Below are 24,810 nucleotides of genomic sequence, written 5' to 3'. Positions count from 1 at the left end.
TGTTAGTCGATAGCTTGCTAATAAAGTGCCATATGAGGAGCGAGCACATTAGCGCTGGAATGGATCAGTATTAGCCAAAAGGGGAGAGCACTCGATTTACTAGCTAAATCAATGCCAGTTACGGTGTACTTTATATATATATATTTCCAATCAAGGCTAGTGCACCATGGCAACGAAGGGCAGCAACTTTTCAACTGAATTGTTCTGTGAACAGCGGTGTCTTGCACGTTAAAACAGAGTCACCGCAGTCTGGCGAACGGGTGTGTTTTATTTTCCCGCCATGCGAATCCCGAGACTAAATGGCAATAAGCTATAAATTACAGTGTACTTAGGCCGAGGCTTAACGCAATCAATACAAATCCAGCCAATATGGATCCTGTGTGGTGGATCCCCATTAAACCCAAGCCGGCGTACAGGCCATACCAGCACCTGACGTTAGAAAGCGGTCCCGTAGCGATGTCTTCCACCGAACACAAATACTGTTGTCATTACGCTATCGCTAATGTCTCAGCGACTTATTGGTTGTGAGATGTTTTCTAATTGGAAGCCGTAAAAGGGCTTTTAGCTGCGACTGTGATACGAGCCAAGAACTTATCTCCCTTCACGTGGCTCATTAGTGCAGTCTCCCGGCAGCCGTACGGTAACTTATTGTTTTCTGTTGTCAGAACGTTAGCTGCGCTAAGTACTTCTCAACAGCCATTAAAGTACCATTTCCTTGACCAGAACCAATCCTCCCTCCCGCTCTCACTACTAAAATCACTTCCAATGGGTGGTTTGTGGTCACTGGGTGTGCGTGCGTGTGTGCGTGCGTGCGTGCGTGCGTGTGTGCGTGCGTGTGTGTGTGTGTGTGCGTGTTTGTAGGTGATTGTCGGAATAGTACCCCAAGAGATAAATCCCTTGCAGAAACACACTCAATCGTTTGTTTTCGCACGAATGACAGCAGCAACGGCATTAAACCAACAAAAACGAAAATACATTACGGGAAAATAGATACCACAATTACCGAGGGTGTAATATTCACTGCAAAAGGCAAACAGAACTCCGATCGATGAGCAACATTTGAAGCACACGTGAGAGTTCATTAAACTGCAATAGGGTGGTTGTGGAGGCTACAGAGAGCCAGGTCAGTGGGCCTATTATGTGGTTCACTATGTAGCCACTAGAGCTCACTCTCAAGCAGAATAATAAGCTTTGAGGCAGCAAGGCACCACCAACACCACTTCCTGTCCAACTTTCAATGACTAATCATTTCCTTGTCCATCTCTGGAAAGTGGTACAACACCCCAGATTTCAAGCCTAGACGCTTTTTGAAATGGATGAAGAAAGTGTATTTTGCCATGGAAACATGACACTAAGCCTCAGTAATTGGGCAGCCGATTTCCTTTTATTTTTAAGTGCCCACCCACTTAGTATGCCAATTAGATTTGACTGGGCTGTTACCTGTACACCCCCCCACCCCCTTACCCACCCAGGTTGACTCTTATGTCAGGGCTCTCATTTGTGGCTCGGCCAACAGCTTCATTATTATTTCTCGGTATATTAAAGGACTGCAACAGTTGCCTGAAATCGAAGTTACTCTGATGAAAGTGTGATGAAAGAGCCTGTTTCTAAAACAAACGTATTTCCCTCTGCCCGTCGGTCGAACAAGCTTGAGAAGTGAGCGGCCACATCGGCCAACTAACAGATAGCAGTGCAGACACTGAATGTTGGAAAATAACTCCAAGAAAGTTCAATGTTCTTTAAGAAAATTAGGCTATTCTGACTGTTAGTCCTATCGGAATACGCATAATAAAATTGAAGAAATACGTGAAAGTCATGTGACAAAAAACATATTTGTTTTTACATACAGTTTTGTCGTCAGTCGAGACAAAGATGAAAGTTCAATCTAGGATCTGTCATTGATACCAAATCTCCCCGTAGAAGTTCTGTGTAGAGCACTGAAGGGTGGAGCCCTTTCATGCCCCTATCTGGCAACCCCGGCTGCTATGAGCTCATGCTGAGGACCCCGAACGGGATGTCGCACAAACAAAGATGTGACGAGAGAGAGAGAGAGAGAGAGAGAGAGAGAGAGAGAGAGAGAGAGAGAGAGAGAGAGAGAGAGAGAGAGAGAGAGAGAGGGAAAGAGAGAGAGACAGAGACAGAGACAAATAGAAAGAAAGCGAGAGAGAAAAATAGATAGAGAAGGAGTGAGACAGGGAGACAGAGTTTCTCAGTCAGACGAGTAATATGACAAGTGTTCACTCCTGCCACTGAAAGACCCCACCAAACTCTCCCCCCCCGGTTACGAGGCATGACAAGATCAGGCAACAGCGGACAGGTATAGTGACAGGCCGAATGCCGGAGGATATGGGGATGGGGGCGGTTGTGGAGGCGGGCGACGGGACGAGAGCAAACGAGAGAGAGAGAGAGAGAGAGAGAGAGAGAGAGAGAGAGAGAGAGAGAGAGAGAGAGAGAGAGAGAGAGAGAGAGAGAGAGAGAGAGAGAGAGAAGAGAGAGAGAGAGAGAGAGAGAGAGAGAGAGAGAGAGAGAGAGAGGAGCCAGACAGCGAAGAGAGAAGAGGGCAATAACAGAGAGGCTGGTCGAGGAGTGTGGGAGGGGAGCTGTCAGGGCATAAAGCAGATGATCAAGTGAAGAGCTTGTACCGAGGGAGGGATGGAGGGGGCGGGCGGGAGGGAGGGAGGGAGGGAGGTAGGGGGCGGGGGCGAGAGAGGGGGCAGGGGTGTAAAAGCGATAGCAATGGCCGTTTTAATAACGCAGACTCCTCCGCCGCGGGTCAGCTGAGACCGACTCTCCCCAAGCACCCACAGGTGCCTTAATAAAAGGCTTACTGCATCACATGCAATAACTCACTGCCACAGTCAAGCGAATCTTCCCCCTTGTCCCCCCCTCCAGTTCAGGTGCCAGTGGCAGACACCTGAACCAACATATAGATCCGCCCCCCACTGGTCCCCCCATCCCACCCAACTCCTCATCAAATTGGTCTAGCAGAGAAGGCGTGCTGTGGGGGGCGTGCGGCGCTCTGAGATCGATACGAACACAACGCCCTCGGACGCTTTATTAGTTCTTATTAGCGCAGGTTAACGATTCCTGCCGCTGTTGTCTAACAGGTGAACTAAAGTGGAGTCCCCTGTTGGTGAAACGTCGGCCCCCTCTCTTCCTATGTATACATTCCCCCAGGCGAGATGTGTGTGTTCCCCATCGATTCTCCTGCCTCCGTCTCATTTTTATCTATATTGTCTGCTGGGTGATTGAGGGAGTCTCCCTCCCCCGCCTCCCCCCCGACTCCAGCATGAAGAGAAGCGTTTTATTCACTTTTTTGGGGTTTCTATTTCTTTTTGTTCCAGTCATACAAATACCTTTGTTAATTTAGCGTCTGTCAGGAGTAGGGTGGGCATTGTTGATATTTCCTGTCCAAACAAGTCCCTCATGAGAAGTTTTCAAGCTAAATCTTTAAGCTATTCAAGCTAATAAAGGCTGGATATATAAAAGAAAATGAGAGGACTAAATAAACGTTAAAACTTTTTTCACTTGAGGTGCTAAAAGGCCTGTCTTACCGCCAGTTGTCCAATTGCTTGCTTCTGTGCTCAATCTAATCGTGAATGCAAAAAAGCGTAAGGAAATCATAGACGATTAAACACTTTGACTTTGGGTTAATACTGTGGCGACTCCTACGGGGTTGCAGGGGATTCTGGGTATCCGTGTTGCCTTTTGACCAAAGGGGCTTTGTCGTCCTTTTGGTAATTGTTTGGACAAGTGGGGTTAATGGGTTGGGGGTGTTAATTGGTTGTGTGTAGTTGTGTGTTGTTGAATGTTAACATGTTGTGTGTATCGTTGCCGCCACCGTCACCGAGAATGACGTGTGTGTTTCTTGGGTGCGCTGTTTTCCATATATGATGTTGGTCGTAAATAAAGGCAGTCCGTAGTTGTGTGGTGTATGGGGCGCAGAACTGCATAATTGCTTGAACCTGGGCTCCCGTCTCATCCTTCCCGTGCTGCTCGCCAGAATACGTTCTACCACAACTAAAGAACTTGCTACCGTTCGGGTGGCTGGATGTGTATAGGTGGCCACCTCCTGTGCAGCTACACACTAGGCCTGATGGGATACGATGGCAAACGGTCGAGCCTATAAGGATCTTCCACTGTGCTTCCTCAGGAGAGAAAGTCCTGAGAACAACTCAACAACTGGGATCAGGGTGAATCAACATTGTCACTATTTTGAGGAATACAGGCCACGCTAACCCATGATTTCACAGGACAGAGCACCTGCTGTCTGCCCTAATGACTTCTGGGTAATGTAGTGTTGACAGGAAACAACCTTCTATAGGTTGCCAAAGCTTATCCACTTTTTAGCGTGCTGTAAGCAGAGTAGAAAACTGTGGATGTTACGGATGATGGCACAAGGATTTGAATCTATCAACGGGCTGTTAATGATGAGTTCCCTTGATTTAACAACTTCCGACTCAGTGCCTCACCTTGGACTGTGTTCAACAGGCCAGATCGTGAGGAGTCTGTTGGCAGTAGACACTTGAGAATGGGCCCCTCCATTCATTGCCTACAGCCGCTGTTCAGACAGAGCAGGATGTGAATAATGCATCCATAATAAAATAAAGTTTCGGCTTTGTCTGACTTTTAGTTAACACGACAACCTCGGGATAAGATTGACTCACATTATCAGTGCTTTACATAAACATAACTTGAACATAATATCCTAAACCTAGCATTTTGGCTGTACCCGTTTTTAGTATTGGACTTAAAAATGATCTATGCGTTGTGTTTAGGTATGCCTACACAGCTCTGCTGATGAGCTCAGTGATAAATGATTTGGATTGCAAAAACCAACAAGGGATTTCTACATTAATGCATAATCAATATATATATATATATATATATATATATATATATATATATATATATATATATATATATATATATATATAGCTGCTATTTTCAGACATTGGGCTCCATTGATCGGCCATGCATTTAGTTTTTCCATGAGGCTTCCTCCATTAGCTGGATGTTAATGTTTTGGGCCGCCAGAGAATTCCCACTGCTGTTTTAGAGGAGCAGCTACAGCACCTGAGACAGGAAAGATCACTTTTTTTTAAAAGGTCGACATTGTAGCGGAACTGAGCCCAAAATCAAGAGAACCTCGAGACTGTGTGCAACAACACTTCAGGTGGGGTCAACAACACTCACACACTTTCTTTTGCGCAGGAGTTTGGTTGAATTGCTGGCTTATACCTGATCAGGTGAAGGTATTGAAGAGAGAGAAGACTGACAAAAGAAAAGTTTGGAATGAAAAGAGTTGAGTAAGAGAACAAAAATAAAATGTTCTTTCTAAATCTTAATCAGGATAGTTAAACCTTGAATATAAATGATGAATGTGAAACATTTGTCAAATAACAGGCATGATGATCACGTCTACTTTGAGATTGATTGAAACATTTCTATGGAAAGAGATTTGTATGATAATTAAAAGTCGAAGAGTCAAAAGTCAACAGTTAAAATCCTTTGAAAAGCCAACCTTTGTCTTGACATTTGAATGAGCAATAATTTGTACAAATGCATACATATTTTATAACAAAGTTCCACATTTTGCACAAACACCTAAAAGATCCTATATACTTTTTCCTTACACCTAAGTCTTATACTTCCGACAGCTTGTGGACTGATAAATCTGCATTTGTGAATTACGTGATATGCTTGCATTCATTGACATTGTTTTGAGACGGTCTCATTTTCTCTTTTGAACATGAGACAGTCTCGTGATGTTTCCGATTTGTGATTCACACGCTCATAGCTAGCGACTGACATGTGTCTGTTGAGATTTCTTCTTTGGTGGTGGGGTGAAACTGCTCCACTCTGCACTTACGAAACAGTCACCCTCTAATGGAGGAAATGTGCCCCTGGCCGAATAAAATCATTTATTTGGATAGATGAGTTATGTGTCCCCTTGCAAAGACTTGTTGATAAATCTACAAGAGCAAAACAAAGAATTAAACAATCCAAATCCCCTATTCGTGAATCATCTGACTGTGGGAGCGTGAATGCATTCAGCAAAGATGGATCTACCCTACTTAAGCTTTGATTTCACCAAAGTGAAAAATAGTGCGAGAGAGAGAGAGAAAGAGGGAGAGAGTGGGGGAGAGAGAGAGAGAGAAAGAGAGAGTATCAGGGGGATGAAAAAAAACTGCATCAGGCAGAGAGGGGGAGAGAGATAGAGGGATCAGAGAGTTCTGGAAGAAGAGAGAGAGATGATGGGGGATAACATAGTTTCTCGAAGGCCAGCGAGGGCAGACAAGAAAGATAGGAGGGATAGAGAGAGATGAGAGATATGAAAGAGTGTGAGAGATAGAGGGAGCGAGAGGGATACGTTAGAACGGGGAGAGAGCGAGCGAGCGAGAGAGAGAGAGAGAGATCTTTATTCATTACTCACATTTGGCCCGGTGTGCTGTTATAAGCCCCAGCGTTCTGTGTCTTTGTGGGTGTGTGGTCAACTGTGTCATGCTATATGTGTGCCGGGTCCTAGCTAACGAGAGAGCACTGAGAAGCAGCACATCCGGCGTTAATCCCCTGCTGGGCTGGACCAAAGGGGAAAACAGCCTGACCAAATATTTTTTGAACTCCTTTTCTTTCTTTTCTTTCTTTGTTTTCCTCCCCAGTTTTTAACTTTGTTAAGTTTGCTATTTCAAATTCTGGAGCGCATATAACTTGCAAAAACATGGTGGGAAGGCAGCAAAAAAGTAAGAGATAGGAGTAAAAATAAATGAAGATTACAAGAAAGCTATATACTATTCAAATATGACTGCACTGTGTACTTAATGTGTCATAATCGACAGTATGTGCTATATCATTAAAACAATACATTATTATCACTACGTTATTCGTATTATACGTACATACGCGTCTAAACATACCATAGGCTTCGTTATTGAAACAACATTGTTATATATGATACCATTAAGATAATTTAGAGTCTAAAGTAGTAGTATCTGTTGCCTTAAATAGTGTGAGGGGCAATGTTTTGAACTATGTGTGGTTCACTGTCATCAAGGTATATTCCTGCGCATCATCAGTCAACAGCTGATTGACAGTCAAAATGAGGCAAGCCATTGAGGGATTTAAGTCTTCCTATGGACAGCTTGTCTTTCTCCATCGTATATAAATCTATTTATATCCAAAAAAACAATCCTTTCTTTGACCAAGTAAATCGTTGAGTTGGCCCTGCGGGACTCTCGTAACGTGATTCAATTGATTTTCTTGCCCAGTCTATAGTGGTTTATGTGGGGTCCCTCCCCTCACGTCCCTCAGCCAATCGGTTTGTTTTTACCCTGGTTAGCAAGCCATAAAGGTGTAAAATATTGTAGTGGACCTGCTTTAGAACGGGGCTAATTGAGCAAGGAGACACACCTGCAGCTGATAAGTTGGTTTTAATAAACAGTGGAGCCTATTGTTGCTTAGGGTAACTAGGAGAGTGTGTTTTTGACTTTACACTGTGGCCGGATGGAGACGTGCACAAGCTCATATCGTTGCCGGTGGTAAAGATAGCCGGTGTAATGTACATATAGGTTATAGTTGCTGTGGTAACCAATATTGAAGGATCCGTCGCTTGCTACGGCACAGTACCTCCTGCTCCTCTTCAAACGCAGTGTTTGTCCTACGATATTTAATATAAAAGACTAATGTTTAATAAAGTATGTTTGATCCATACCCCTGGTTGCGTTGCCCGGGCCTGACAGGGAAAATAACGGCAGTATTCTTAAGCCGGTCCAGTCCAAGAAGGCTTATTACACTGCATCCGTGGATGGATCTATTTCACTGTCAGAGCCAGAGGATAATCCACCTGTCCAGCCATATGCACCTAACCAAGGCATGGCAACCCCTTGACCATTTTTTATGCCAGAAACCTTCAAGGGGTTTGGCCATGACGGGTAGTCTGGGCAGAACAGTTTGAAATGGCAGCCAACTTAACAAAACTTTGATAATGTCAAAATTAATCAGACTCCTTCTGTCAAGGTGAGCGCAATAAGTCTTTACTAGTCTGTCCGCACCAGCCACTAGGCATTATGTTTTGTTAAAGGACACATTGAGCAGGTATTTTGATCCCCGCGATACAGATGAATGGAACTGGGCTAGTTTCTCTGCTCATAGGAGGCTGCATACTGAAAACTGTTCTTGAATTCAGCATTTGGCTTCGGAGGATGGTCAGTAGGACTGCCTCACCCCAAGGCAGATTCCAACACAAGATGTAATGGCCAAGACTAGTCGGGGATATATATGTATAACGATGTGTTGATGTTGAAAAAGGCGATTAAGGTGGGCCCACTTTTCATTAATGAATAGGTTCAGGAGGGGGCTCACGGCTGCTTTTATATTAGACTAACTAATAAATCAGTGTGGATTAGAAGCTAAAGGGTTTCCTGCTTGGGAACTAAAGGCAGTGAGGCAGTTTTATAGTAACATCACGTGTAGGACTCACCTGACACAAAAGGAGAGTCAAAGGGGATTAAGCTCATAAAATGAACACACGGGATGCAAACCTCATTAGAGTGCCGTTCAGAAGGGTCCCTCTCCATCTCCAGCAGGTAAGCACCAACCTGAGGCAGATGCATGACAATGGCATAATCAACCCCTCCTTTAGTGCATGGGCACCCCCTACGGTCTTTGTAAAAAAGAAGTGGGTTGGGGTCTGTTTTTTTTTCAGTGGTTTAAAGTTAATTGAACGATGTCACCAGGAAGGATGCATATCCTTTTCCCTGCATCAATCATGCTCTGGAGAGTCTCACTCAAGCCTGTTGTTTTTTGCACCCTTGAACTAGCTAGCCATTGCAGGCAGGTGGAGGTGAACAACAGATCAAAAATACTTTTATACCACACCAAGGGGTTTGGCCTGCCAATAGGAACCAGACTGAAGTGCAGAGCTCCATAGAGTAAGGCTTTTACTATAGATGATTGGTTAAGATTGCTTGGGCCCTTACAGCTTGCGGAGAAACTATGGTGTTTCAATGGAGCCATGACTTTCAAGCTGGGTTTGAAAAGCTCAAAGCTAGCCTCATGACACCATAAAGGCATTCATCTTAGAAACTGCTACTAGTGGGGAGTGGTATTCTCCCCACTAGTGGTATAAGAGAGATTGGAATTTGGGAATTGTCATTTTTGTAATATTCTCCTTGCTCTCTGGAGTACCGTATTTTCCGCACTATAAGGCGCACTTAAAAGCCGGTAATTTTCTCAAAAAACGACAGTGCGCCTTATAATCCAGAGCGCCTTATATATGGATCAATTGGTTAATTGGTTGATCCATACTAGTTGTAAACGGCGCTGTCAAAATGTTTCAGTATGAAAAACCAATAGAAACAATTTAATAATAATAATAAAATGTTTCACTACGACTACGATAAAGCCACACCGCTTGCAGCATTACGGCTATCGTAGTCAGTGCACACAGCATTTTACTGCGCTTACTCACAGTCCCAGTATCTCACAGTATCACACTCACAGTATCTTCTATGCTATGCGCCTTATAATCCGGTGCGCCCTATTTATGAAAAAAGTTCTAAAATAGGTCATTCATTGAAGGTGCGCCTTATAATCCGGTGCGCGTTATAGTGCGGGAAATACGGTATATGTCTTTTCTATGGATGCTGTCTTTTCCTCCTCTAGCAGAAAGCCACGTCCCTCTAGGAGAGCTTTCTTTTCTACCAGGGAGGCACAGGAGCAAGAGAAAAAGGAGTCAATGCTTACTTCGGTTGATGCAGAATCAGAGCTCCAGCGTGGGGACAAATACAGATAGAATACAGGTTGCTAATAAAACTATTGGTTTTACAGTAGAGATCGCTCAACATCCAACTGATTGTATAACGAAAGCGTGAGTAAAACCCTAACCCTTCACTTGTTCATGAACCATGCAAGTCGTTTAGAAAATATTGTTGTCTTGTTAGTCATTTTAAATCCATTTGAGCCCTTATTTCAATGCAAATTAAACAAAAATTTTTTTTACGGAATCACAGAGCCAGTCTGATGCAGGTGTTTCTGGAACAGAAACACTGCTCTCAGCAGAACCTACATGTGCTGGAAAAACTCTGGGAAGGTTGTGAATATCTGATATACGCGACCTTTAATTATAAGAATTTAATGTTTATTTGTGACCTCCGACTAAAACAAAAACAACAACAATAACAACAGCATATGTTTATTTAATTGCATTCATTATAACTTTTTCCATCCATTCCATTCAGAGACCTACTCATGCAGGTCATGTACAAAAGCATCTACATGCAAATCACCTCTTTACCAGTGGTGGAAAATCAAAGCCAAGATCTGTATCACAACAAATTAGTTCCAGACATGCTCTGCATCTTTTATACAAGCTTTGATATTTATTGCCGCAAAAGTATGCCTTCTTGGAATTAAACAAAATGGATTTGTTGAAAGTGTAGTTACAATTAGTTTGCAGTATGTGCATTGAATAAAACAATCCGGACTGATGCATAGACTGTGTGTGGTGTTTAAACACAACAGATGGTTAATTCAACAGACCCAGGGCAGATGTGTTGTGGGTTTGGGGGGGGGGGAGGAAGACATAATCATGGAAACCTGGAGGACAGGTTCTATTGGAGCACGGTAAACCAAAGGCTGAACCAAACCAAAGGTTAAGCTATGGAATGCACAGCGGAGTGGAGACAAGAGGTTTAACGCAAGTCGTCACGAAAGAACAGCCAGGAGACGCGAGGTCACCACAGCGCGACGCCTCCGTTGCGGCAGTGGCGGTTTCTCGTCGCCTGCCTCGTTAACTGAGTGCGAAGACGTGAGCTTACCACCGTGCATATGTGTCTCCACTTGCCCTCTCCCCATCCCGACAGGCAGGCCTTATACGTCGGCTAATGCCTTTTCAATAGAGAGTCACCTTTAATATTGCATTTCTCAGAATCAAACCTTAAAGAAAACGGGCTGAAAGGAATGCGACTCATCAGCCTTTCAAAAGGTTTATTCTGTAATGATCCTTGGCTGAAGCTGTTCCTCCCTGTGCCACCGTCTGAATGGCTTAAATGCCACAGCGTGAGGAGGATGGGCTGTCCTTGGAGTTGCCTGACAACCAGGGGCTTCTTGTTCTAATTGAATTGCAATTTTGTTTACGTGTCCAATGGCAAGGTCTGTGGCTTTTATGTGGATGGGTCGGGCTGAAAGCAACACACGGATGATAGAGTGTGACAAGCCTGTTGTCTACAAGGTTTAAAAAGGTTACGTCTATTCAGCGAGGTTCCATTGCGATGCTTTGTTGCCAAGTATTCAAGTAATCCAGCGTTTTAACTTTTGGAAAAAGTAGTATTAAATTGGACACCTTACCGCCATTAAGGTGACAAGTTTTTAACTTGCGATTAGTAGGAAAATTTGCGAACAACGCCGACACTTTGGATTCGCTGAAGTGTCGGGCGGTTCACTGGGAGCAGCAATGTGATGGAAGCAATGCTATTCTAATCGGGAAGGCAGAAACTACATCAGCAAATAGGGCTGCAGCAGCTACAAAAGGGAGCCATCTGTTGAAAGCCAGGGACTAATTGAAAAATAAAAAACAATCTTTTGTTAATTTCAGCAAAACTCAACGGGAACGGATTGTGGCCAGACAAGGGTCATGTTTGGCAGCCAGAGTCTTTTGAGGCAAATGACTGTAGGATAATGTCAAGAATATAATTTTCTTGCCTTTGGAGAAAATGTATATTAACAATGGAAAAGAGGAGACTCTTTTCATTTGTGCAGCTACCTGCATGCGTTTTCCTTCTGTATCGCAAACACTTTCTTTTAAATGACTACTTTCCATCGCGGTCTTCGCATGGTTATGAGTTTAAATATTTACCTGCAGACATACCTGAGAGATTTGTTCACTGGTGAGTTTAGAGAGACTTATTGCTCTTTATATTGATGTTTGTAATGTATGTCCTATTGGAAACAGATGAGCCGCAAATAAATGTGTCAGTATGTAAGACAGCCGACCCACCCCCTTCCAACAACCACATGCGCACACACACACACACACACACACACACACACACACACACACAAACGCAGAGATAAAAGCATGCCCAACAGCAGCAGCACATCCTAGCTAGAGTGCTATAAAGAGTGCTTCAAAGAAGCCTGTGAAGTCACCCATAGAGAACGTTCATGGATGTTCAAGTAACCAAAAGCAAGACGGTACTCTCTACACTGTTTATGCTGTTTTGTCTCTCTTTTAAACATTTGCAGCAACAGAAAAAGTCATTTAATTGAGAATTAATAACAAAAGTACAATGGAATTCTACTCTACTGCTACGTGTCTTTTTGTGTTTGGTCTTGTCTACATTATGTAATAGAAATGTGTCACGTTGTGTCCGTTAACGGGTGGTAGATGTGAACATGCCAAACGTTTTATTAGATAGTGAACTGAAGAAAGACGAGTTGGCAGTGTGTAATCTTTCTCAGTGTTGCGTACAGAGATCACAGCGGCTGTGATCCACCTCTGACCCCTTTCTGTACGTTAGCCTCTAACATGTATGAAGATACTGAGGTCTGTATAGTAGTATTCACATCACACGGTTTCAGTTGTCAACGGCTTTCATACGTTAATTGCCATTTCTCATTCACCGTGGGCGAGGATTGCCCATGCAGGTATACTGTAATTTAATCGACACACTCAAACGAATAGATCTAAATAAAGCAAAACCCCGTCAACAATGTGCAGCCAGTGTTCCAACACACAGGCCTATGTGTCTGCTTCCCATGGCGTTGTACAGGCAATACCCAGGGGGGCAATCTATCAGTGTCTCGTCCCATGTGGGGCTCCGAGTTGCGTCATACAGATGGGTTTCCATAGCGATTGATTGCTGATTAGAATTTTCGTTTGGCAGGCCCCCTGTGTGTCCACAGGTACTATACCTCAACCTGTTTCTGGTGTGCTCGTGGCAGGTTCGTAACCATGGAACCTGATCTCGTAGGTTCCTGTTTTGGTTACTATGGCAGTAAGGATGCAACAGGATGCAACCGGGGTATTTATGTCACAGGCCAGCTGATAGCGATTAGTAGTGGATTGGCTTAATTGTTTTTATTTAATTATTGAGGATTAATTGAGGATTATGGATTTCCATACTAGACAACACATTATTATATAGTTTCAAATGTATGAATACGTTTTTATAATAATGTAAAACGTTACAATATTTAAATACCTTTTCTCAATATATTACATACAGTATACATATCTCGTTCGTTGATGTTATAAATTAACTCTAAACTACGTGAATACATTAAAGGAACCTCTGTTATAAATATTTGACGACCAGAGATCATGCAGAAATGGCCGCCAGGGCGATTTGTTATTCAAATTGAACCTTGAGGAAGTTCCTTTGTATCCTGCAGCGTGGAGGAGAAGACTAAAATGTTAATGTACACCTTATTATACTGCGACGGGAAAACAGTGTTTGTGCGTGTGTGTGTGTGTGTGTGTGTGTGTGTGTGTGTGTGTGTGTGTGTTTCTGAGTGCGTAGATCCATATACGTAAACAAGGATTTGTATCAAACGAGCTCCGTCTGCCCTCTGGGCTTGCTTTTAAACTTTAAATGATAGACACAGTGCAGAAGGATTCACCTGCCAGCCCCCCCCCCCCCCCCCCCCCCCAAGGTCCCCAAACGTAGCTAAAGTGAGCGTTGCCCCTAATTACACTGTCTTCTTGTCCCTGAGAACATCATCACACCACAAGCCTCCGTCAAGGGTCCCAGGTTAGACTGGCCTCATGTTTTATTAATGCTATGTTGTTATTTGTTTGCTTCTCCCCGTCTGTCCCAATGCATCACCCCCTCGAACGCACACACACACACACACACACACATAAACACAAACACAGACACACAAACTTACACATACAAACACATGCAAACGCATACACAGACACACATAGGCACGATCAAGCATACACACATTCAAACACACACAGACACACTCAAACACACTCACACATACAAACACATACAAACACACACACATGCACACACACACACACACGCACACAGAAACACACACAAACATATATACACAAACACACACTGCTCGCTCTCAACAAAGTAAACATATGGCATTTCAAAGACATTGGATGGACCTTAGAACTGAAAGATGAACACGTCGGAGCTGCAGTGACAGAGCATTTTGTGAGAAATGAGCCTTGAATGAGCCATCTTATTTGAATAGGATGTTGTTTATCTTCCCGGCCTTAGAAACAAAGAGGTGTATTTTTGGAGTGAGAGTTTTATTCTTTCACTTGGACTGGTTGACACACAGACTTATTTTGTATGACAATTCTGGATGATTTAAATTCCCTCTGGCTCATCTGATTGATAATCGCGTGGTCGTCATCGGTGCAGTGGGCTGAAGCTCAATGATGCTATGTATTTGTTAGAGCAATGATACGACTTCAAACTATAGTCCCTGTCATCTTGGCGCTGAGGTGGGCGGTGTATCTGAGCAGAGGAGGACTGGTGGATCAATATGTATTCTGAAAGTGTCTGAATACTCAGTGTCTTGTGAACTATGTCCATGTTGTTGGCTTGATAATGACCGTCAGAACGAGGCAGTGTCGGGGCTAATTGGAGCAGTCGATGGGTCAGTACGGTGCAGGAAATACACACACACACATGCAAGAACACGCACACACACACACACACATACTTTCCCACACACGCGCGCGCACACACACAAACACACACACACACACACACACACACACACACACACATCTCTGGGGGAATCCAGCACACACACCTCTTCCCCTGTTGCACGTAACAGGCTACATTAGCCTCCTTCAAAGTGGACAGAGATTCGATCAGATTTATCCGTTCCATCACACTTTGCTGAGCATGTGCTCTTCCGACAACCTGCGCTTGTAGTGAATCACTGGGCGGCAGTCATACCAGAACCTTTGTATCGCTCCAAGACAGCTCGGCCAGACACAACCCACTGATTGAATCTGGCGGTCTGGACAGAGCCGACAGAAACAACATGGTTGTGTTGACAAGATGAGCCGAGATCGTCAAGGCGGAGGCACGTTGTGAGGTTCTAAAGGGAACAGGAGCGAGCGGTCTCTATCTGCGCTCCACGTTGCTATCGTTATCCATCCATCGCAGGTCATTTACACACTAACAAGAAAAACAGCAGCTGTCGGCTTGTGCTTTTGGAGTTCTCGGATCCCCATTAAACACAAGCAGCAACATGTGCCTTTGGGTCCGTGTGATCTTGCGTGATCGTTTTCTGAATACACGATCCTGCAAAGTGATACACACAGGGTACATCCAGAGGAGCCACTGGTGGCTGCCGAAAAATGTTTACTCGGACGGAACGGAACAATTAGGCGAGGCGCTGAATTCCGACGTGCATTCGCCGACAGATCTACGCATTGAATATGAATCACTCCCCTCTGAGTCTGCAGGGCCCTGATTTAGAACTACACAGGATGCCTTCGGCTGTAGCGTTTCGAAACTTTCTTCACTTTCTTGCATTTTTTTCCTCGGGTGACCCTTGCATGCGATGATGCACGCAAACATCCGTGTCGGTAAGTATTCATCACGCTATGGGCCCCCCCGCCCCCCTCCTGCCTACTACACCACATACGGAGTCATGTTTATACTTAGAACAATGCCTCTTATGCAAACAAGCCATCAGGGAGAACCCGCTCCCAAAGCAGCGTCTACAGTCAGTGACACGCGGACGAGAGGAAGTAGAAAAAGCTTTGGGTTTTGTTCTTTTTTTTCTTTCTCCGGACCACCTTCAGAGAGATTTGTGTGCTAAAGTGCCCCCCCCCCCCCCCCCCCCCCCCGCCCCAGGGGAGGTATGGAGCTGACGGGGGAGGTAATGGGGGAGGGATAAGCTGCTGCTGACTCATGAGTCATCCACCATTTGCAGGCATGATCCCGCCATCCCTCCCTCCCCACCTCCCTCCCTCCCGCCCTCCTTCCCTCCCCACCTCCCTCCCTCCCTCCTCCTCCCCCTAACTCCCTCCCTCCCTCCCCCCCTCCTTCCCTCCCCCCCTCCCTTCCTCCCCCCTTCTTCACACACGATCATCCATTTATAACCACACCAGCCCGTTTGAACTTTACTTTCTAATCACTTCACTCCTTCCCTGCCTCGCCAAGAACAGAAATAAAGAAAGGAAAGGAGAGAGTAAAAAAAAAAGAAAGAAAAGGGAATGCAGCCTGAAGGTAGGCAGATGCAAACCGCCTTCACCTCGCTGTTCCACGCAGACTGCCTGGTCCTTCGGGCTAAAAATAAATAGCCTGATGAGGCGTTGACGCAGTGTTGTTCAACTCCCTAAACTGAGGAGGTTGTAGTTGACCCGTACTGATGGCGCCTAGGGGAAGGAGGGAGTGACGGATGAATGGCAGTCAGTCAGAGAAACCACCTGAAACGGAGGAGGAAGGAAATAACATGAGCCTCGGGTGAAAACATATTATCTGAACATATGATACCATTCCTGCATGCAATGCATAAAATAGCATTGTCCAAAAGGGGCTTTTATTGTTAAGAGCCACATTCACATCTTCCTGGATTACCATTCACATTTCTGAGGGAGAATTTCAAGCAGTGCTGTAGAAAAGGTCTGATCAAACAATATTCCCGAACAATACCACTTGTGGATGCATGTGCATTGGGCTCCATTCGGCATTTTTCCTGTTCAGCCATCTCTTACAGCAGAAAACATGCTCGCTGTCAGCATGTAAACATCTTATCTTCCTCTGTTTGAAATAAATATGTGAAAGGAAACCACTGAGTATAATACAAAACGCCTTGCCATACCTGCCTACTCCATGATTGTCTATCTCAATGTGTGTGATGTTTAGCATTTTTATGACAGTGATCAGACTGTACATGTTGGTATACCTATCTACTGTATCTATCAATCTATCAACCTACCTGACTACCTACCTAGCCCCCGTGGCAACCACCCGATGAAACTGTGTCCAGAGTAAATCCACCCAACATGTTGAATTGCTGTAATAGATCAGATGAGACACACTTTATTAATCCAAGACTGGAAGTGGCTAGGGTCTTATGGTGTCTAAATAAAACATGATGGTTAAAAAAAGCCCTTGCTTTTAGGAGGTGATTAAAGGGACATGCTCAATAATCTGGAATCGCAATTATCAAGAATGATTGTTTTGTGCTCAGCCATCTGCCTTGGGTTTTATCCACGCAACGTAAGCTCAAGAAATTTAAGTTTTCTGCCTGCTGCTTGTGACCTGATGCACAGTGTTAAGGGATAATTGGAACCTAAATAAATAAATGTTTCCGGTGGGCCTGAAAGCTCTAAGCTGGTCCCGTTTCCCTGCTCCACAGACCGTTTCAAATGAATTAATTGACTCCCCTTATTGAATTCAATATTATTTCTGTTTTCCTATTATGTTATTTTTCCAGCAAGCACGCACAAAACCACACACTCAGACATTAGGAATGTAACAAAAAAAAGTCTGCCGTCTTGTCAGGAAATTCTTCTGCCATGTTGTTTGGGGCCTCAACCAACCATATTCTAAATGTGATTGATGGATTCGACAGAGGCGTAGAGGAAGTAAATTGGCAGGGACTTCCTGTCTTCGGAACACTTCAAAAAAATTGAAGCTCTTATATTCAGTACAAACTGTTCATAAAGGATTTGTTCTGTTGTTTTCCAAACTGTCAACATGCTTACGCCAGCATTGTTTGTTTGGAAAGAATGTGATAAATAATGCAGAGCACAAATGGAAAGTCACTTATCTGGGTGGTTGTGTTGAAATATTATCATGAGAAGTTTCACTTCATAACTGTGTTACATTTAATAGAGGAGGAGACACCATCAGTATTAATCAATGGTGAACTATTCAATTATTATAGAGGGGGGTAATACAGCAGGCATACATGACAATTGTTTGACACATCAGCTAGTGGAAAAGCCTTTTGTGTTATGTTTTTGTGCTATTTCTGATGGTGACAGGTCGATCTGCCATTCATCGCCAATTCTGTCGATTAGGATGAGTGCTTTGGATCCATGTTATTCCTAATGACAAGAAGTTATGAGTGTAATAAATATGCCTAATGTTGCCTCTCCTAGTCACCCATTGACGCAAACAGCTGCTACACGCAGCTGCTACTTAGTTTTGTGTTATCATTGCTTATGAATCTCAACGGCACATCCTAGGTGTGTAGTACACACACACAGACACACCTAGTCACAAAAACACACACATACACACAGAAATACTCACAAACACACACAAGCACAGAAATGTGCGCTCTCATAAACACTCACCCATGCAAGTGGGTCACAAGTCGGGACACTGAGAGGGTTGAACTGATGGAGTTTTAACGACCTTAAATGATCAGGAAATATGAAATGAAAAATATGAAAATAAAATATTAAACTATGTCATGGGCCAAGTTATGTGATTAAGCTGCACTACATTTCTAATTTTGCTCAAGACTCGCTTACACTGAGAAATCTGCAGGATGTTATACACTGTGATCCCTCCAAGTGCAACCCTGACTAGACAATCACACACAAAGACACACATACTCATACACATACAAACACACACACACAGCAATCCTACCAAGTTCCTGTAGGGAGGGCATGCATGGGTAGCTCGCCTCCTAGCTACAGCTACCCCATCCAGGGTTCAATGACCTTCACTCTCCTTCACTTTCTCTGACGCATAACTCCATCGGGCCAAGCTGCTCTTTGGGGTGAATGGGCCCCTACATGTGGGAGCACCTGATCCAGTGGCAGAAACACAGCTTATTGGCTTCCCCTGATGTCCGGCATGGGTTTGGTATACTCCCTGTGCCCCCCCCGCTGTGTTTCCAGTACCATGTCGAGGCAGGTTGTCAGAACTTCTTCAACCTCCTTTGACGAACACACCCAGCAGAGACTACCTGCAGTGCCACCTCTCGCAGTGCCTGTGTGTGTTTGTGTGTGTGTGTGTGTGTGTGTGTGTGTGCGTGTGTGTGTGTGTGTGTGTGTGTGTGTGTGTGTGTTTGTGTGTGGGCGTGTTTGTGTGTGGGCGTGTGTGTATGTGTGTGTGTCTCTCCGTATGTTTGTGTGTGTGTGTGTGTCCCTGTGTGTTCGTGCTAGTCCATCCCAGCAGAGTCCAATACTGGTGCTAGAAAAGGGAATCACTTCCTGTGGCTGACTCTTTATGTTTTTCTCACGTCTGATCCCATTTAAATCTATTGATGTTGAATGAACACACGCTCTGTCTCCTCCTGGCGTAGGGCAAGTTTCACAACAGGAAGGGGGAAGGAAAGAGACCAAGTTATGCCTTTTCCGGGGAGGACATTGCAAAGAAATGGTGGCCGAATTGAGGAGGGTGTTTCCTGCTCTCTTTGAGCCTTCTGACGACTTTGTCGATACCGGCTAGGTGCCAGAGTCTGCTGCTAATTGCTATCGGCCTTTTACCTCAGGCTCTGCCCAGCATGAACCGCCATTTCTGAACGGTTGTAGTAGTGTGTGTGTGTGTGTGTTTGTGAGAGTGTGAGAGTGTCGTCGGTCCTTCCACCCCCTCAGAGGACCGAGTCTCCTCCTCCTCCCCCCCCCCCCCCCCCCCCCCCCCCCCCCCCAACACCGTGCGGAGGTGCTCGTCTCAACTTCTGTAATTGTGTTTGTCTGCCTTAAGACGAATATCAACAAGGACTTCCTGCGTGCGATCTCCCGCCGAATTACTCTCTGATTAGCACCTCCCCCGCTGATGGACCGGGGGAAAGATGGTGTTTGTCAGAGTAATATCTCACCGGCACTACCCAGAGGAGACACAATTAGAGGAGGTGAGGTGTCAGGACGGGTGACAGAAGAGCTGCATCACGAGACATCAGAACCAAGAGGCGGCCATTGGTCTCATTAATGAACACCGTCCTGTGGTCCGGGATTTGGATGACAGGTATGTGTGTGGCTGTGTGTGTGTATACACGTGTGTGTGTGTGTCTACATATGTGTGGAATAGTGACCGCATGGGTGGGAGGGTGACTGTGTGTGTGTGACTGTGCACTGCTGGGCTTTGGTTGTGTGTTTTTTTCTTGGATGCAAAGTGCTACTTGCGCCACATTGGACGATGCGGCCCTCGGCTGGCAGCCAATAGGAAAGCACGTTGGACGAAGAACACGTTTCCACCAACGCATCTCAAGTAGGAATTGAACCAAACTGTTCAGTAACAAAGGAACAGGAAGTTAAGCAGTCATATTTCAGGGGAAATATAAAATACTTATATTACACTAATATACGGTAACTATAGGGTTGACTTTAATAGTATGATTAAATATTGTTTATACCATTATATATTGTAATAAAATAACAAAATGTATCATTTACACACCTAGGGTTTTCTTCAAGGATTTAACCGCACTCTTAAAGAAGCCGTAGCCTGGGGTTTAAAAAAGTGTATATTTAAAGGATTAAATAGGAATAGCTTTCAATAGCGTTTTCCATTTTTTCTTCTTCTCCAATGGGAAAGAATGTTCAGAGTAGCGTGGATTTGACAGTCTTGTTCGGTTCGTTCTTAGAAATGGGTCAAAATCTTCTTGATGAACCGCTTTGTGAGGTTTTAAGGAAAAAATGTGTTCAAACACATATTTATATATATATATACTATTTTGCAACTGTCAGTTACAGTATGTCTCTTATTTTTCATTCCTTACCAAGCTCGTTACCTAGAATTTATTCAGTATATGCTTGTGTTAACAATGGCTTGTTTTCTGATAAGTAAGCCATAAAGTAATGTTTTCCACAGACGGGAACCCCTCTTTTTCTCCTTTTTCTTTTCCTTTTTTTGCAATTCTCATCAATTTACAGAAAACATGTTTTCCTAACTTCGACCCGTGATGTGCTGTGGGCACAAAGGGGCATACGAGATGTAGTCACCAAGTATCTGCCATGTAGTTGAATTATGTTGTCATCAGCGCACAGTGGCTCTGAAGTTCCCTGAAGTCAAACAGCTTGGTTGAGATGAATGCTAATGGTTCTGAGCTCCTAGTTTCATGGCACATCGATAGCAATTAGAAGCATCTCACGGCTGTTCCTGAGATGAAGGGAGGGATTTCCTTAAAGCTGTTTAGGGTCAAGTCGGCTCGTTGGGGATCAATCGGGTTACCCCGGCTCCGCTTTGCTCTGTTTGTTCCTCGGCTGTTTCCATACAAATTGGCTCAATAACGTCCATGTACTTGTTGGTGCGTGCGATCATAATCTTTCAGCTCCTTTGGCCAAACGGAGCTCAAACTATTCACGTTTTACTCTGCTACTATATGTTCAACCATCTCTACATTAACATCATAGTGATATTCAATGTGGTCCAATTAAGATGGAGTTTATTGTGAAGGTTCTGCATAAATTCATAAAATGTATTGCAAGTCCCTGCAAAACCACTATTTTAATAGGGTTTTGGTGAGAATGCTTTCTATGATGAAATTTGTGTAATTGATGTATTCATTTGTGCAAACAAACAAACATACACACACAGACACTTACACTCAGATGCTGACATATGTAAACAGAATCCATTTCTGTCAAGCAGTATTACTATCCAACAGCCACCCAAAATCTAATCTGGAGGGTATTGGTATTGCAAATGTTTTGTGTAGCTTTCATAAGGCCATTTCACTCAGTTAATATTTGTGCCTGAAGCTGAATACATAATAGGAAACTGGGCAAATAATAATAATGTTTTTCAAACAATAACAAAATATAACACAACTTACAAATAGCAAGCAGTACTTGCTTATCTTGCGAGACATACCGCTGTTACAGAGCGATATTGTTGTTGTTGACAGGATCACATTTTGTCCCTCTGTGACAGAACAGACGGACAAGGGAAAGCGAGTGAATGTGATTTATTCATGTGTTTGTGCCATTGACAGTAAGCGTACTTCATTGCATTGCAGCGAATGCCTTGGTTATACCAAAAATTATAAAAGGGTGGGCTGATAAAAATACTGAAACAAGAGCAATATAAACAAACAAAATCATTAACTTGAAGCATGACTTAGAGACTCCCTTTGGAGAAACGGGGACCATCTTTCCATTTTGTCTCCATACATCACTTAAATGACAAGAATGCGATGATACTTGTCCAAGCCATCGAAGCTCACACAGTTAGGAGATATGACCATCAACTTCCTTAACTTCCTTTAAGTTTATGTTCCCCCAAAAGTTCCCTTGACAGCATCCTGGAGATCCGCTTCCCGTTTTTGTGCACTCCTGGATGAGCTTGACATTTCAGTTGTCGTGAGTGGGTGGAAATGTCACTCGAGATGCCGTTCTATTTGTGAAAAGTAAATAATTCACAGAGAAAGCTTTAATAAATAATGATCAATCAGACAGAGGCACATTCTTGTCTGTCGTCCGTTTCTATCCCCCATGCAATTTGGTCTGATAATTAGTTAAAAAAATAAAATACTCTACTTCACAATTTCAGCTCAGCTACCTATTTATTGATCCCATCCCCAGTGGTAGCTCACACATCTGCATGCACATCTGCATGCATCGCACTGCTCACTAATTGACTGCTCTTGTGATGAATACGGAGCGTGTTAAGGCTTGGAGGCGCTGTGTTTGCCCCCCCCTGCTTCCTACAGTAAAGCAACAACAGCAACTCTATTAATAGTCTCTGTGCCTCCCGCCTCCCATACACCTCCGATGTATGAGGCTGGACTTATTTGTATGAAGATAATGAAATGGGTGTCGCAGTGGCGAAACGGTTTTATGTTTTGAATTATAATTGTATGGATAAATGTATATATATATATATACATGGGTGGGCGTTGGCGTGCAGTTTTTCTTTCATGCAGCTGAAGAAAGGCTGAAAGGAATAAAGAGAGAAATGATTAGGATAAGAAAAATAGTTTCCCTTAAGGAAATCATTTAGGCTGCTGGAGTCTGGGGGCAGACAGGCTGGGGAGAGCCAGGCTCCGCTACACCCGTGGCTGCCCAGACCTCGGTCAGCCGTCACCCGTATGTGTGGTGGCGGGTGCAGCCATACCGTCTCTCTCTCCTCACCCTACCTCCACAAAAAAAAGAGAAGAGAAATCAGGTAAAAACTCAATTTTGGGCAGCCGTGGAATTGTAAGGAAATGTTATTATCTTGGACAAATAACCAATATCACTCTGGGGGAGCATGGGAGCCAAAAGTAAGCCGAAATCAAATCAGGCTGGATTGATTTTTCTACCATTCAAAATAATGCTGCCCTAAGTATGACAAACCAGGGGAGGGTAGACAGAGCCTACCGGATTGGGGGGAGGGGTTGGGGGGTCGACATTACCTCCTGGCCCGGCCCGATGAAAATATGATATTGGATACATAAAGCACATGTAATTGTCAGCTGTGCTGGGGAGAATCCTTTATAAACGGTACGCTGTGATTGGGGCCATTTGTCAACATGAGGAAAAAAACGAACATTTCCAAAATATGGATCCGAGTCACGATTGGTTTGCTTCTGTTTAATCGCATTCCCCGCTAACCAAGCGAAAGTAAAGACAATCTATCCAAAATCAATCGTGATCCCTATCGTTAAATAGATGATATGATAGATTAAATCAGGCAAGATTAGAAGAGCGTCTCTATCAGATTGGATGCAGCTACCTCCAAGTCGTGAAGTACTATATGTGTAAAAGTTGAATAACAAGCACCATGTCCCTGCTATATATAATGAGACGTCTCACTGTTGTTAGAAGTGTTAAGTGTTATTGTTATGACAAGGCGTTGGGCGTAGCGGTGTGCTATGGCCGCCCACGCTGGCTGGTGTTGGTGTTTCCCATCACCACCGGCCCAGATAAGGATTTAAGTTTCCATCAATCTTAATGACACCGCCGCGAGCGTTCAGCGTCGCGCGTCGCACATCTAACAAACAACTGTGATCCTCGTGACAGAACGCTAGCACGACGGCGGCAATTGATCAGTTTTTCCGATCACCGCCTACCCAGCTCTCATTTTAGTGTTTGTTGCCCGCCTTAGAGAGAGTGTGTGTGTGAGTGTGTGTGTGTCTGTGTCTGTAAGTGTATGTATGTATGTGTGTGTGGTGTGTGTGTCTGTATGCGTGCGTAGGTGCGTGCGTGCGTGCACTTATGTGTGCGTGCGTGTGTGTGTATGTGTGTGTGTAAGAAGCGGAGGATCTTAAAAAAAGCTACCAGACGACTAATGAGCTTCATTAGAAGTCTCTGAATTTAATAGGCTTGGCAAGTTTGATCCCACAAAGGACGTGGACTAACGAAACTTTGGATTTAGACTTCAATCACCAGCCCACTCCTGATGCATGCATATTTCCACCTCACGAGAGTGAGGTGGAAATATTGACATAGAAAAAATTGAATTGAAGCCACACACACACACATATACACACATACACACACACACACATGCACTCACACGCACACACACACACACACACACACACGCACACACACACACACACACACACACACACACACACAGTGCTCGTCACGAGCCACGTGTGCCATTTTAAGTGCTGTGTGTGTGCGTAAGAACCATCGCACATTGGGGTGATCTGATTCGCTGAGCACAGTGGGTGGGGGGGGAATGTGCAGCGACATCACATCTAACGGGACAGATGCAAAATCACAGAGAGCTGCACATTTCTCAGCAGCTCAAGGTTTAACCGGGGCTATGCAAGCCTGTGAGTCATACTCCTCCTCCTCCCTCCTTCCTCCTTCCTCCTCCCTCCTCCCTCCCTCCTGCCTACTCCCTTCTTCTTGCCTGGTGCCTCCTCCCTCCTCCCTCCTCCCTCTCCCTTCTGCCTCCTTCCTCCTGCCTCCTCCCT

The sequence above is a fragment of the Pollachius pollachius genome (assembly GCF_949987615.1).
Source record: "Pollachius pollachius genome assembly, chromosome: 14".
NCBI classification, from domain to species: Eukaryota; Metazoa; Chordata; class Actinopteri; order Gadiformes; family Gadidae; genus Pollachius; species Pollachius pollachius.
This window is presented reverse-complemented; position numbering follows the sequence as displayed.